The sequence below is a fragment of the Dermacentor albipictus genome, chromosome 6 (genome assembly GCF_038994185.2).
Source record: "Dermacentor albipictus isolate Rhodes 1998 colony chromosome 6, USDA_Dalb.pri_finalv2, whole genome shotgun sequence".
In the NCBI taxonomy this organism is placed as follows: domain Eukaryota; kingdom Metazoa; phylum Arthropoda; class Arachnida; order Ixodida; family Ixodidae; genus Dermacentor; species Dermacentor albipictus.
Window position 1 is genome coordinate 19,504,793 of NC_091826.1, and position 15,584 is coordinate 19,520,376.

At 49.4% G+C, this 15,584-nt stretch overlaps 1 protein-coding gene across 4 annotated transcripts in view; it reads right to left on the reverse strand.

Annotated features, from left to right (window-relative positions):
- LOC135921044 (galactosylceramide sulfotransferase-like) overlaps positions 1 to 15,584 on the reverse strand; it is a 120,915-nt gene that overhangs the window by 18,455 nt on the left and 86,876 nt on the right. The window lies entirely within an intron of this gene.

Genomic DNA, 15,584 nt, shown 5'->3' on the forward strand with positions numbered 1-15,584 from the left:
TCAATCGAAGCTGTGACATCAATCTGATACCGCCAGCGACACGAGGTCAGAAGCCCGAAGAATCTTATATGTCAGCGGGCGCGGCAATCTGCTGATGATGCTAAGGCTATACACGCGGCTGCGATAGCGGCCTCCCTCACGGCCTGACGAATTCGTACTCTCTCTCTCTCTCCCTTTCTTGCGAGCGTTCCATTTCCTGCGCTTCTACCGAGGCGTGCCCGAATCACCCCCTTTTCTTTGCTCTATCGTTTCTCTTGTCGAGGGGCTCTTGTGCGCGACCCGCTGTTTGGCTTTGCGGCCCCCGCAATCTCGCCGCTGCAACGCGCGAGCGCGCCACCCATAGAACCCTGGGTCCGGCAATCCACACGTGTCGCAGCCCCCTCCCCCACCTCCCACCCCCAGGAGGCAACCACGCGACGCCCATACCAAAGCAGACGCGATCGAAACCACCCTCTGCAACTGAACAAGCCACTGTTGCCGTAGGGTCGCATACCGCGGCCACCCTTTATGACGTCTCTTAATTGAGTGCAGCGTGCAGTAAAGCTCGAAAGGACAGACCGATTTGGCGACGAGTTTGACTACGCTGCCGAGGCCGCAAGGCATGCCGGTAGTATACGGCAGTCTTTAGTGGGCTGAAGGGCAGCTATGGTAAGAAGCGTACTGCATTTGTACTATGGCAATCTCGCTTGACACTATAAATCTAAAAGACCCCCAGCGTGAAAGAATTAAAAAAAAAGGATTCGACGAACGGAGATTAGTTTAGAAGATGCATTCCACAATTTCTTCCTCAAATACGCGGGGTAAATCCACAGTGGCATTCTGGGTATTCATCTCAATGTTGCCTTGGAAACCAAGTATAGCGAGAAAGCAGTGAGGACTTCTGTCATCATAGCGCCCGCAGTGCTTACGCGCATGCGCTCTGAAGGCGGTGAAATAATAATATTTGGAGTTTTACGTGCCAAAACCACTTTCTGATTATGAGGCACGCCGTAGTGGAGGACTCCGGAAATTTTGACCACCTGGGGTTCTTTAACGTGCACCTAAATCTAAGTACACGGGTGTTTTCGCATTTCGCCCCCATCGAAATGCGGCCGCCGTGGCCGGGATTCGATCCCGCGACCTCGTGCTCAGCAGCCCAACACCATAGCCACTGAGCAACCACGGCGGGTAAAAAAAGGCGGTGAAATCGGTCTATTGCTACAGCCTATAGCTCATCTCAGCTCATCTTTTCAAAACGGCCCGCGGGAATGACTGTCTGAAGGTACTATTCCTGGACAGCGTCAAGTGCCGCCATGTTGGCATTCTTGAGCCAATCAGGGAGGCCGTAGCCGCCCTGTAAACCAATCAGGGATGACAAGATGGCGAACTTCCCTATACGGCGGCATTCGACAATGTACATAATGGCGCCAATTGTCACTGCCAAATTCGGCCATGTCGAATTTTCCATCTTATCGTCTCTGATAGACTCGCAGCAAGGCAACGCCAGGTGGCGTTATTCATCAGGCGTCTATGCCGTCGGTTACGTAAACACACGAAGGAATTAGAGCGCCCAAAGGTGCGTTTATGCGACAGCTTGGCTTCACCCTCGCAATATTTATCGCAGCCGCATACCTTCGACACCTTCCCCGAACGAGTACGACCAATAAAAATATTGCAGACACCCGTCGGGTGACGGTTTAGCATCACGTTCGCCTCGACGAACAATCAGGAAGGCTGGACTGCGTGTGCTTGGCGACAAGTTCGTGCTGCAACTAAACCGCACTGCGCTCACCACGAGTCATGCACTAGCGCTCGCGAGGTGAATTTATGAGAAGTGGTGATTCATCGTACAGTTTAAAGTTGCAAAAGCATGCTAGAGACGCGCGACAGGAACGAGAGTAACGCGGAAAACAAAGGAATAGCGCTGTTGCAGGTTATAAACTGCACACCTCCGCCACAGCTTAGTTCGCCAGGAACTTCGGCGGTGCAACAGCCTCAGGCGCCCTGTTGATGATATGTAGTGTTTATTGGCGCAAGGACCAAGTGTGGCCAAAGAGCGGCAAGGCTCAGGCGCCCTGTTGTCGCTATACTTGAATGACTGACTGGTTGGCCGAGGAACTGACCCACCGACCGAGCGGTTGGCTGTCCAACCGTCCGATACTTAAGTCTGCCTTTGTTCGCGAAAGAAAGTAAGAGAAAATAATGTTTAAAAAATAAGCGCAACCTCATTGAACGGGAAGTGTCCAAGATAAGCGTAGCATTGCATGGCAAAACGACATGGTGGGGAATGCGTTATGCGTGGTAATGATGTGTGTGCGGGAGGAGGGGGTTATGCTGATGTAGTAGTATACGTTACTTATTTATATATGCGTGAGGAGTACGAGCAGAGAGATGCGCATATTTACATTGCCGAACATGTATACATTCCTCGACACGCCGACCGCCATACTGTATAATGGTGTTCCGCATATATTCGATATTTCACGTTCAGGGAGGTTCCGCCTAATTCGTTTGCGCGATCCCCGGCGCTGCATAACCAACGCGTTAATGTCGTCAAAGGCAACGGAGGGGGCACGGCTGCGCGAACGAGCGTAACTAACGCCCGAGTGACGCATACTTTCATTCTGGGTCTCCTTATTTAGTCACCTTCCATCCTCACTGATCGGGCGTTTTACCAGGGCGCTCGGTGCTGCTTGCTATCCCCCTTTCATCACGTGCTTAGGCATTTCTAGCCCAAGTTTAGAGCCTCCTTTCTACGTATGGCGTATGGAGAACGGCGAAAGCGGATGGGCTCGTGGAATGTTCTGGGCCGGCGCGCCTACTGTTATCGCTGATAATGGGTGGTTTGTCACTGTACTCCGGGTGGACGCTATTAACCGTTCACACAATGAAAAACTGCTGCGGATTCTCTCCCTGTATGGAGAAATTGTCTTTTTTTTTTGGTTCACATGTAATTTTTTTGACCAACTCGCCACATAATGCTAGGCGCTAAAGACAGACTTGCTTGCAGGAGGCTCAATGTGGTTGACAACTGCGGAAGCACCACGGCGGGATTAGGTGCCACGTACGCACGAAAGCGCAGCGTCCACGTGTGAGCACACGTGGACAATTAACGTCCTTTCTGACGTCACAAATCAACCTTGTTCATTGCTTGTGTCGTCACCCGAATACAAGCTTCGATGTTTGCAACGGTGTGCCCTTGTTTATTAAGCTGGATGCTTTGGCGAGCCTGCCTACTGCACTCGCCTATAAGGAATACCGCGTACAACGAATACATTTTTTTTTTCAGATTTAGCACTGCTACAGCGAAGTTCTGCACTAGTGGGCAGAAGGATAGAACATCAGATAGCACATTCGACGTATGCTCTGTCGCTCTGCGGGCACTGCTGATTCGCCCACTCCCATCGACACAAAACTGCACACCACCGTAGAACGTAAACAAAATTGTGCTGAAACTATTGATGATTTTCAGTGTAAGCGAATAGCCCAAACTAACTAACTAACGATCGAACAAACGCATAAACGAACGAACGAACGCTTTCTTCGTCAGGTTCGGCCCCCGATCACCGATTAACCACGAAAACGGGCGCAGGCGGCAAAGAAAGAAAGATATCCGCTTCAAAAAGCGTGATCGACGTCACGGACGAAACGGAGCGCGCCACACTGCATGTACACTCGCTGCACGCAACTGCGGGCAATAAAAGCCGCTTGGGACAGCAAGCAGCACGCTGACAGATAGACGACCTTAGCGCCGGTCGCGCGGCGGTCCCATTCTTGTTGCCGGTCATGTGCCGACATGGGCCTGTTGGCACGGGGGGGAGCGTTGCGAAGAGCGGGGCCTGCAGAATAAGGGGGCACCACTTACGGCACAATTTTCGTAATGTCTCGCACCCAAGGGGCTCACGGAAATAACCATAACTGGAGCGGCAGTGCACACGCAGACGCCCCCATATATCCCGCATCTGGCATTACTTAATTAGGTAAAGGGTAAATAAATTTCGGTTCCAGAAGCGGGTTATAGCGCCGAAAAAACAACACACAGCAAGCGAGACGGGACATGAGCCTGTCCCGTCTCGCTTGCTGTGTGTTGTGTTTTTTCGGCGCTATAACCCTCTTCTGGAAACATGCACCAACTAGCCCCCCAACAAGTATTACTCAGTTAAATTTCGGTTCCATTGGCGCAGCGGCCGGTTCCGGCTATCATACGCCAAGAACAGGGTGATCGTGTTAGCGTTGCCCTTTATGGCCCATCGTATACCCTTTGTTCCAATAAAAACACTAGCACTAATAATCATCACAACTTGTAAACCTTAGAATTTGTAAACATTCTGCGGGCGCAAGACTCTGAAGGGCGGAGAAGGATAGCATGCAAATACGTTATGTATCAAGAAAGCGCTAACCACTCACGTTTTGTGGGATGCGTGTACCATTTATTAACGATGAAATACTTTTAGACTCAGCACGCACACGAGCAGCAAACAAACTCGGCACAGCAAGTACAAACAACATATTGCTTCTTGATCACAGTTGAGTTTTTCGGCGACTTTCTTGTTGCCACCTTTTCGTTTCGTTCTAATCCCTTTTCTCACTTTTTATTCCCTTTACACCCACTCCCCAGCATGGGCAGCCAGTAAGTCTACACCCTGGCTAACCTCCCTCTCTTTCCCCTCTTCCTTGTTGTGTTGCCGATTTTACCTGCTTCAGGAACTTGTCTGAACAAGCTTGCTCCGAGCAGGTGTAGCCCCTCTGGTGTCCTTTCCAAAGGGGATCGCATGAAAAGAATCCAACGACTATTTGACAAGATTTCCGTAAGACAGGATTTCCGTTACGCCAAAGACGAGAGGCCCCCGCAGCGACTAAAAGTCGCGCGAAGCGGCCACTTGAGCAACGACCAGAGGTGGCAAACCGGTTAATTCCAAGGCCACGGAGACCAGCATGCACGGCCCTCCAAAATACCCTACAGCAGCGACGCATTGCAGCAGGACACGCTCGTTGGATTCTTGAAGGTTCTTGGCACCACGTCCAGAGGGCCCACGATGCGGCGGTCGGGCAAAGCCTGACTGTCCCAACGTGGGAGCGGCCCGCAGCGCGCTGAGTCGCGTACCTCAGGACCTTATTAAAGTTTCGCATCCATCCATCCATGCCACACCGCTCTATAGTGCGGTACACCTTTAGAAAAAAAGGGGAGGCCCCGCCCAGATGACCAAAGTGAGGTAGCCGCTTGGCTCCGCGACTAAAATAATCCAGCTTAAAAAAAAAAAAACTTCCTTCCAAAACACGTAACTCTCGGTATAAATAAAGACTTTCGTATTTTGATGACTCGTTTGGTAGAGCTCTCGTGATTGGAACGCTGCAGCACGCGCCGGATCGCGCGAGAAATATGACCCCGCACCCTCTGCAGCGCTACACGTCTGCTCTTTAGCTGCACTGCAAGGGACAAGAGAACAAAGAGCAGCTCTGCAGTGCATGGTTTTTGCGCTGGTCTACATGCACACGGTAAATTTACTATTCGTTTAAATGAATCAGTTGCTATTTAACAAGTACTTTAAAAAACAATACATTTATCGAAATCATTACAAACCTGTGCCCAGAAGACAATCGAGGCAGAAAAGAACCTGTTCGACCAGATCCGGTCTGCGAGTGGCAGCCTCGAACCTGGCCAGGTCCCGAGTGTAACCGGCATTGGTGGTTGGGTCGCACGGCAGAGCATATGTTTGAGGTTAAGTGATTCGTTACAGTTCACGCATTGCGTATGGGGGAATTGTTCCGCCGTGCAGTAGCGTAGGCGTTTGGGTGTCGGGTATGTATTGGTTTGAAGTAGTCTCAAAGTGAGTGCTTGGGATCTCTTGAGCGTGGAATGTGGTGTGGCAAATTCTCTTCGGCTGAGGTAGAAATGTTTAGTGAGCTCGTTATATGCGAGTGGGGCGTCCCTTTTCTCTCGGAGATGGTCCGGACCCGTGAGGGCGGCGCTGCGGAGGGTTTGTTCACGCGCGCTCTTACGGGCCATCTCGTTGAGATTCGGGGGGGGGGGGGGGGGGGGGGGGGCTTCTCGGTGTTTCCCAAGTGTGCAGGAAACCAGCATATTTAATGGGAGTGGAATTTGCATTTTTGTATGGTAGCTAAGGCTTGCTGCGAGATTACACCTAGGACTAGTGGAGCTCACTTGTAGAACTCGTACACGGCCGCGGTGGTTGACGCCCACGGCAAGATCCTCAATGCAGCGTCTATCCAACACTCGACGGCGTCCGTCGCAGAGCAAGTCGCCGTGGCGCTGGCTCTGTGCGAACCCGGGCCCACCCAGATCTTCACGGACTCCAGGTCGGCGGCGATGGCCTTTCTCGCCGGCTCGGTCTCGGCCGAGGCCGAGGCGGTGCTGAGGACCCGCAAGCCAGGCACGACCCGTCACGTCATCACTTCGTTCCCGGCTCACATGGGCCGGAACGTCTCCCCCGGCTCGATCAACCCCAACGAGCTGGCCCACGACCAGGCGCGAGGTCTCGTCAACCGCGCCGGTCCGAGGAGCCCGGCTTCGCAGGGGATCGACCGAACCACGGACCCGCTGCTTACTATCCACGAGATCACTGCTCGCTACCAGCTGGGACGCAGGCAGTTTCCGGCTCCTCACCCGAAGCTAGGCAGACCCCAGGCCTCGGTGCTGAGAATGCTGCAGACGGGCTCCTTTCCGTCTCGATCCAGGCTGAACCACGTATACACACCGGGTGTGGATCCCCGCTGCCCCGACTGCGGCGAGGAACGGTCCACCTTGAACAATATGCTGTGGCAATTGTCTGCGTTGCCCCACTCGCCTTCGAACAGGTAAGAAGACTGGGAAGAAGCCGTCAAGAGTGACGACCTTCAAGTCCAGCTTCGGGTTGTCCAAAGAGCCTGCAACAGGGCTGAAGATTACGGTCTTCCGCCTCCGGTGCGGGTGCGGCCGCGTCTACGACAACGCAGTCTCTTACGACCAAATTAAGTGTCTATCTGTCTCTCTGTCTTTCTCACTTGTAGAACTACCGAAGTCGCTCGGAAACCGTTTAAAAAGGCTACCTACCATTCAACCTCCCAAGTTGCTCAATCCATGCCTTGTGTTCTTGACTGATTATCCTGTAAAAGTTTTGAGATTTGCAGTGTGCAAACAATAGGCACGAAACGTTTCATTCGAAGCGCATGCATTTTTATCGGAAGTCTGCTAACGCTACCAAAATGTGCAAAACAACATTACTGCTCACAATCAATCTTGGCGCATCCGCGTACAATCGCACGCACGCATAGTTAGAACACCGTCCGAAGAGTTCGAGAAATGCGAAAGAGCGCCGCTCCAGCGCGTATATCGCGCGACACTTTTACAGACGCAGCTGTACACCTCTCCAGTCCAAAGAAATTTTCGTGTCGTTGGCGTGGTAAGCAAAAAACTCCCCATACGTGGGCCGATCGCGAAGGTAGTGCAATGCCAGCCCGACCCGCGGGCGAGGTGAAGCAGGCGTATAGCACTCCCCATACGTGGACCGATCCCGAGGATAGTACAATGCCGGGCCGATCCACGGCGGAGGTGAAACAGGCGTTAAGCACTCCCCAAACGTGGGCCGATCCCGAGGATAGTACAATGCCGGGCCGACCCACGGCGGAGGTGGTTATTAAGGAGCCCACATACACAGCTTCGCTGGTCATCCATCTTCACAGAGTGAAAGAGCACTGAGCTTTTTTTTTTCGTATTTTGCCAGTTTGCTTGGGCTTGGAAAAAAATTATGTAGCACGTACTGAGCAACAGAAAGTTAGATCGTTAATTATTTAGGGTGGTCTAAAGTCTCCTCATGGACATATTTGTTTTGCTCTGTACAATATATATAGAGCAGTTGATTAATTAATAATAACTAATTGTGTAATTATGCCAAATACGAAAGGTATAATCTGACTTGCTTCGACCGATGGCAAACGTCACCTTGGTTCTGTCCAGCTGCGTGGCACTTGCATATCTTTAAATTTTGCCACAAGTCACGTGGGAGACGTGGCTGCCTTGTCGGAATGTCGCGTCTTCACTCCGGCAGCGCCTTTTTATGACCGGCTACTTGCACGCACTGCCAAAGGCTCTCGGGTCGCCGCAGAAAGAATCAGGTGCGCACTGATTAAGGAGAGACTACCACTACACCGCGAAAACGGTAAACAAACAAAAAAAAATATCCGCGACTACGCCGCTTGTAACGAACACGACGAATCCGTTTACGGCTTTAACCCAGACACGTCCTGCATACTTGCGCGATGGAGCAGCAACGACTTGGCGACGACAGGACGAGACGCTATATACCAGGCCATATTTTTGCAGCGTCCGCATACGCAAGCTCGATAAGATTACGGGGAGTACGGGAACGGAGCGCCATCTTCAGGCGTGTATAGAACCTGCGGCAGCTGAAGTGGCGAGGGGCACTCGCTGGCAGTGATGGGAAAGGAAGCGGCGAAACAAACGCCCGCCGATATTGGCCGCGAGGGTTAAAGACTCTCAGAGAGCGTCGAGAACATGATCAATCAAGTGACGCGTGCCAAGATTCGTTTCGCAACGCGCGATGTAGACTAAAGAACTTGTGCTCAACATCAATTGACACTTATTCCACGACAAAACGATAGCAAAGGTCCGAATAGAAAAGCTATCAAGCAAGGTCATTAAACCACAACACCAGCACAAGTATGAGTGCTTAAGAGGATGACGTATGCGTGCGATTCAATGCTCGAGCGGTACGGCATTCGAACGTTTTTCATATTCGATTGTTGCCTCCGACCGCTATGCACAGAAGGCGAGAAGTTGTAGTCTCCATCAAATCTGCAAGATTTGATGGAGACTATAACTTCTAGCCTTCTAACAAGAAAGTATTGATATCATACGATCTATGAACAGCGAATGAACACCCGCTCCAGATGGCTTACCAGTCAAATTTTACCAGTCTTGCTAGGAGGAAGTAGGCACTGCCTTAGTACCGCTCCTTAACGACATTCTTGCACGGGTAGGTATTCCTAAATCGTTTAATCGGGGCCGCGTAATACTCTTGCCAAAGCCAGACTCCAACCTTGCAGAACCCTCATCCTGGAGGCACATAACGCTGCTCAACACAGACTATAAAATATTGACAACCCTTCTTGTAAATCGCATGAAGATATTATTGCCGAAAATAGTCAGTGTACATCAAACATGTTCCGTGCCTGGTCGGAGTATATTTTCGACTCTCAATTTAACACGTGAAATCATACAATACTCAACAGCGCGTTAAGCTTCAGGAGTATTAGTAAGCTTGGACCAAGCCAAAGCGTTCGACCGCATAGAACACCAGTACTTACTTGGGGTTTTACGATGCTATAACTTCCCTGAAGAGTTTGTAGACATCCTGCGGATGTTGTATTCGGGAACAGCTGAGCTATCTTAACAGCATTTTGGCACCTAGATTTGATGTGACAAGGGGATTGCGGCAGGGCTGTCCTTTGTCAGCCATATTGTTTGTGCTTGCGACTGATCCGTTGTTAAGGCGTTTTAGCGAGAGCCCGCTCGTAAGAGGTCTTCCTATGCCGGGAACGGGGTGCCTAAAAGTATCGGCGTATGCGGATGACATCACTTTGTTTTTACGGGATGGAGACAGTCTTATAGAGGTATTTCGTATTTATATACACTATGCTTCAATGTCAGGGGGCAAAATAAATATGAGGAAATGTGAAGCATTAAATTCAGATCGCGCTGAGATAACACTACCAGGGGACATTAACCAGACCGAGCAAATGCAAATACTAGGCATCAAATTTTGTACAAGCGGCGTTTCACCTCACACGTGGCGAGACATTGTCAGCTCAATTAAAGAACAGTCGGAAGCAGTGACTGCGTCGCCACTACCGCTGGCAGAAAGGGCTTTCTTCATTAAGAACTTGGTTTGCTGCAAGGGTAGCCCTTCCGCCGTCACCAACAGTACGCGTAGTAAATTCACTTATTTTCTTGTGGTTCTGGCTAAACAGGTCGCAATACGTAACGCAGCAATTCTTGCGTCTGCCGAAATCCAGCGGAGGATGGAGCTTGCTGTGCATAGTTACATTTGGCAGGCTGTTGTGCACTAAGAGTACATGTGATCTACTTGATGATGATGGGTACCCAGGTAGGCCACCGCTCCTTTATTGACTGAGCCATTACCGTCCAACGCTTATATGCCGCAGAGTACAGGCAAACTGCCTCCGACGGCGGTAACGCTTGCAAAGCCAGCTTGTACAACTAAGAATTACAAAGTGGCGTGCGAGTGCGACACCAGTTTCCAGGCTTTCTGAAATGTTGTGTGACACAGTTGGACACAGTTGGAGTTGGACACAGTTGTGTGAGACACAGTTGGAGACCGATGAGCGAAACTTTTTTCGTGAACAGATTTACTTTTCGTAAAACTTAACGAAATATCCGTAAAATCGCGGAAAGAGCCAGAATTCGTAAAGATTACAGAAAAATCGGGACAATCGGTATGGCATGAGACACTCGCCTGTGCAGAAGCCGAGCGGCCGCCGATGGAAAAGACGGGAGTTTACGTGTGAACATGAGGTAAAGGTTAATGAGGTTAAAGGTTATACACTAAGGAGAAACTATAACCTATACGTTAAGCCACGTGCTCTTATGAGTTATGGTAAAAGAGACATGCAATTACCATGTTAAATGGTAAATATTAATACGCAGAAGACAAAGATAATGATGAACAGCCGGGCAAGGGAACAAGAGTTCACGATCGCCAGTCAGCCTCTCGAGTCCGTGAAGGAGTACGTTTACGTAGGTCAATTAATCACAGGGAACCCTGATCATGAGAAGGAAATTTAAAGAAGAATAAAAATGGGTTGGAGCGCGCACGGCAGACAATGTGCGATCCTGACTGGAAGCCTACCATTATCACTGAAAAGGAAGGTGTACAATCAGTGCATTTTAGCGGTGCTGACATATGGGGCAGAAACTTGGGGACTGAGAAAAGAAGCTTGCGAACAAGTAAAGGACCGCGCAAAGAGGGATGGTAGGAATAATTCTAGCCATAACGTTAATAGACAGAAAGAGAGCGGTTTGGATCAGAGAGCAAACGGGTATAGCCGACATTCTAATTGACATAAGAGAAAGGAATGGGTCTGGGTAGGCCATGTAATAAGTAGGTTAGATGACCGGTGGACCATTAGGGTTACAGAATGGGTGCCAAGAGAAGAGTAGCGCAGTCGAGGACGGCACAAGACTAGGCGGGGCGATGAAATTAGGAAATTCACGGGTGCTATAGTAGGTATCGGTTGGCACGGGACAGGGGTAATTGGAGATCACAGGGAGAGCGCCTTTGTCCTGCAGTGGACATAAGATAGGCTGATGATGACGATGATGATGAATCACCATGTGCAAAAATACTTCAAATGACCTAAACGTCGACTTGGATAACGTAAGCACAAAGCGGGAAATTATTTTAAAGAACATGGAAGTTGTCTTTACGCGTTTAGGTACAAATATTAGCAAGCTTGTTGACTTGTTTAGTTTTGCAAATCATTTGAATCTCTTATCAGCGTTATGTTATGCTACGCATTTATCATGTACCGCTTATACGGTCTGAAAGAAGTGTAACAAGTTAACTGTTGTGTATACATTTTATGCGTAAGTAATCAAGATGTTCTACCGCTGCCTGGTCTACCAAGCAGCGTGTGCATCAAGTGATCGGAAAATGTATTATCTGATGAAGAAAGTGAATAAAGTGCATAGCGTTGTAAAAGCGCGTACCAGTAGCATAAAAGATAACGCAACAGATAAACAGAAAGTAAGGTACGTGCGCTCGGCGACAGAGCAGGCAACACTGTATTACGCGCAACCCACTTTCAAAAACTCGGTTTATCGACGCGTGCCGTGTGATTTATACACGTGCCCTTTCTTTACTTAGTTATTTTTATATTATATATGAAAGCAAAGGCACTTGTTGAAGCCACCTCGGGTACAGATTTTACTCCTATACAGACAGGCCTTCGTTACTTGTACAGGAAGTCGAAACGCGTTAGTCACCAATCAACACAAATCTAACTAACATTGTAACTAAACTTCATTGGCACACATTGCAACTCGCAATTTGTAGCCGGTGGGTTGGCGAGGTACATCGACAAGGAACGAACTCTGAGGGCGACACCAGGTGCGAGAATGTGCTTTACGAAAGTATGCGGCGAAATTCGTATTGGCCTCCCCATCAAACTTGTCTCGCAATGCAAAAAAAGAAAGAAAGAAAGGAAGGAAGAGAAAGGCGTTTTGTTTTGTTTAACGTGAGTGGGTCAACAGTGCCTTGAATGAGAGAGAGAGAGAGAGAGAGAGAGAGAGAGAGAGAGAGAGATGACCGCATCCGCAGGACAGAATTGGGAGATCCCCGACTTTACAACGCTACCCGAGGACTGCTGTCACGCACTCATGCGGAAAAACGGCCGGGCTAAGGAAAGCTAGATTTAGCGACTGATGATTCAGAGAAAGGAAAGCCAAGAAGTACACTTTTCTTTTTTTTTAAACGCGTCTTCCTTCTTCTCGTTCGGTCATGATCGCGTGACTTCCTCTCCGTGGTCCCTCGACATTGGCAACGTCTCTTCCTCCTCCAGCGCGCAGCACACGTTTTGAAACTGTACACCCGCATAGGTCTTACTTACTCCGACCGCAAGCTCAGGTAGATGTACAATGACTCATTTATATGGACCCTTTTATCCACACTGTTGCAGTATAGGGTATTTGTGACCTATAAGAACAGCTCCGGTGGCACATTTTGGGCACCCGAGTTCACCATGACAAATAAAGTATCTTCTAGTCAAGTTAACTATGGGTATACAGTCAGGAGCAAAAGGCAGGAGACCACGGCATCAGTTAAAAAAAAAATTAAACTTCTTTCTAGCACAGCCGCACAACTTGGCATTGTCTCAAGAGACTGCGTTGATCGAACACGCTCAGGTAGCCAGTATATCACTTGATTTACCCCAAATTGCTATATTTTTCTCCTTGTCTTATGTCGTGGCATCCGTGGTTTTCGAACTTTTGCTCGCAACTGTGCAAGTTCCTAGTCTGGCCATATCTAAGAAACACGCCGTATGCACCGAGCTCATGCGTGCATTTTTTTTTTCTTCGTTTCGGAGTAAAAAGTTATTTATCAAACAGCCCTCAAACAGCGTATCGAAACTGGGGTCAGTGGGAAGCTCCTACACACGGTATATTTAAAAGCTATTACAACTCGCATTCTTCTAGTTATCCGTTAAATTTAGCAAGCCAGTTCAGACGTGTGAAACCGGAAGTCTTTCATGCCATTCACGGGACCCAGAGGTAGCGAGTTCGACTTACGCGCTCTGCCTTCTTACGTCACGAGGCGTCAGCCAACTGCTTCCTCGAAGTCGCCCGTACGGTACACCTTGCGTCGCCTGTACTACGCCGTTCCTTTCGAAACCGAGAGGCTGCTTTGCCGAGACCACGCCGTTTAAGAACGCTCCGTTAACTCCGCGGACCACCAAACCACTCCCCACTCCCTCCGTCTCTCAATCGCGTCTTCCCGGCTGCGCAAGAACTCATAGACCATCTCTCGCCAATTGCGTGCAGTGCGTGCAGCTCTAAACTGTGGGTCACGGTCAGCCAACTTGAAGGACAGGCCCCACGAGAAGGGTTCCTCCCGCCTCTGATCGCCTCGAGCGCGATGTCGTCTGCACGGAGGTACGTTGAATTGAACTAGCTGGTACGGATTCTTTTCAGCAACACAGCGCGATGAGGTCATTTTTGACACAGCTCCCCCCCCCCCTCCCCCCACCACCACCCAAAAGAAAAAACAGCAATCGTGTCGTAGTTTTTTCTTGAGTCTCCTATTTACCTTTGTTTGTTTGCGCATTGTTAACAAAATGAACAGAAGCATTGCGGAATGATTACTAGTGCACAATGGGACGAGCCCTTCGCTTGTCTTCTGGAACGCGGAGCCGACTACGGTTGCCGATTGGCTGACACAAGCCCCAACCTTCGCCTCACTGCACCGAAGTGGTGCGACGGAGTTTAAGTGCCTGTTATTCCTGTCGCGCGATGGACGGAGAAAAATACGAGCCAGCTTTATCAAGGACAAACCAATTAGATCCTTTCGCGCGTCGGCCGTCCTGCCCACAAATGATATAGAGGGGGAAATGGTGTGTGTGTGTGTGTGTGGAAAGGGGGGGGGGGGTGTACGAGACTTCTTGAGGGCTAACGACGCGGCGTCGTCAAGAAGACAAAGAGGGAAAAAAAAGGTAAGGGCGAATGAAATCAACTCAAAAGCAGCAGCTGGAGGGAGAGAGAGGGGGGGGGGGGGATGCAGAAGTCAAAAGACAGCACGAGCCGCTGTTGTCTCCAGGGCGGAAAGTAACTGAAAGAAGTCGTCAGTGCGTGTTGGAGACGAGGAGTGTGAGCTCGAACAAAGGCGCGGAAACGGTATAGACGGGGCGGAGAGACTTCTCGGCGCGGAGTCGGCAAGGTCGCCGGTTCGGTTTTCCTGACGAGCGAAGTTGTTAGTCGCGGCACATCGGAAGCGAATAAAATAACACCTCGGTTAGGGCGAGTTGGTTGACCTTGGCAGTTTTCACGCGCAAAAGAAGTTTAGCGCCAGTTCTGTCGTACGTGTTTCTTTTCGTCTTCGTGTTTAGCGCGTTTTTGTGAAAACTGTCGAAGGAAAATCCGAACGATGCTGTCTCTTGACCAATGTATTTGATGAACGTTGTAACCCACTGACAAGCAAGTAAGCAAGCTTTTGCACGAACGCACGCAAACTTCATCCTCAGCACCATAGGCGGGAAGCTTTCATTTTTGTATATACATAACCTTTCATAACTGTTGTCGTAACGCTGATTAGTATCGCGCTGTTGAGCGCGACTGCTTCTCGATTGCATTTTTTTTTTAATATTGGTTGTCAAGTTCGGGGTGCCGCCTTTACACGGGCATGGCTTTTACACGGACTTATACGGTAAGAATCTTCCTTCGTGGAATTGTCCAATACTTCGCTATCACTAATACTGCTTCCGAAACTGCAGCCCCTCACCCTTTGTAAGTGTGTGCGTGCGTGTGCGTGTGTGTGTGCGCGCGTGTAATCACTGCTGCGCTTGATTGCTATTGATTCGGATTTCTAGTGAATCCGGCTTGGCCTCATTTCGGTTAGTATACATATTTATGACCTCTACATGCATATGGCGGTAATTCCATGAGAAGAGTTCTTGTGAAAAGAGTTTTTTTTTTTTTTTTTTACAAATCCTTAGCATTGCCTACTAGAAATAAATGCAATACCGAGACACATATCATTCACGTGCATTTCACACGCGGTTGATAAAGAACTCTGTCGAAGGGGTCAGTGAAGTCTGCAGATATTTTACGGGGTTAAAAAAGCACGCAAATCAATTTGAAGCGAGGCGAACACACAGCAACATATTCATTCTCTAGGCATCGGCTATCCACACTGTAAAATAATTTACACTGTTAAAAGTGAAAAAGGGTGTAAGTGTATCAATAACTCACACCCGTAGGGTGTTATAAATGTAACACACACCCTAAGGGTGTGAGTTATAGACACATTTACACCCTTTTTCACTTTTAAGGGTGTAAATTATTTTACAGCGCATGC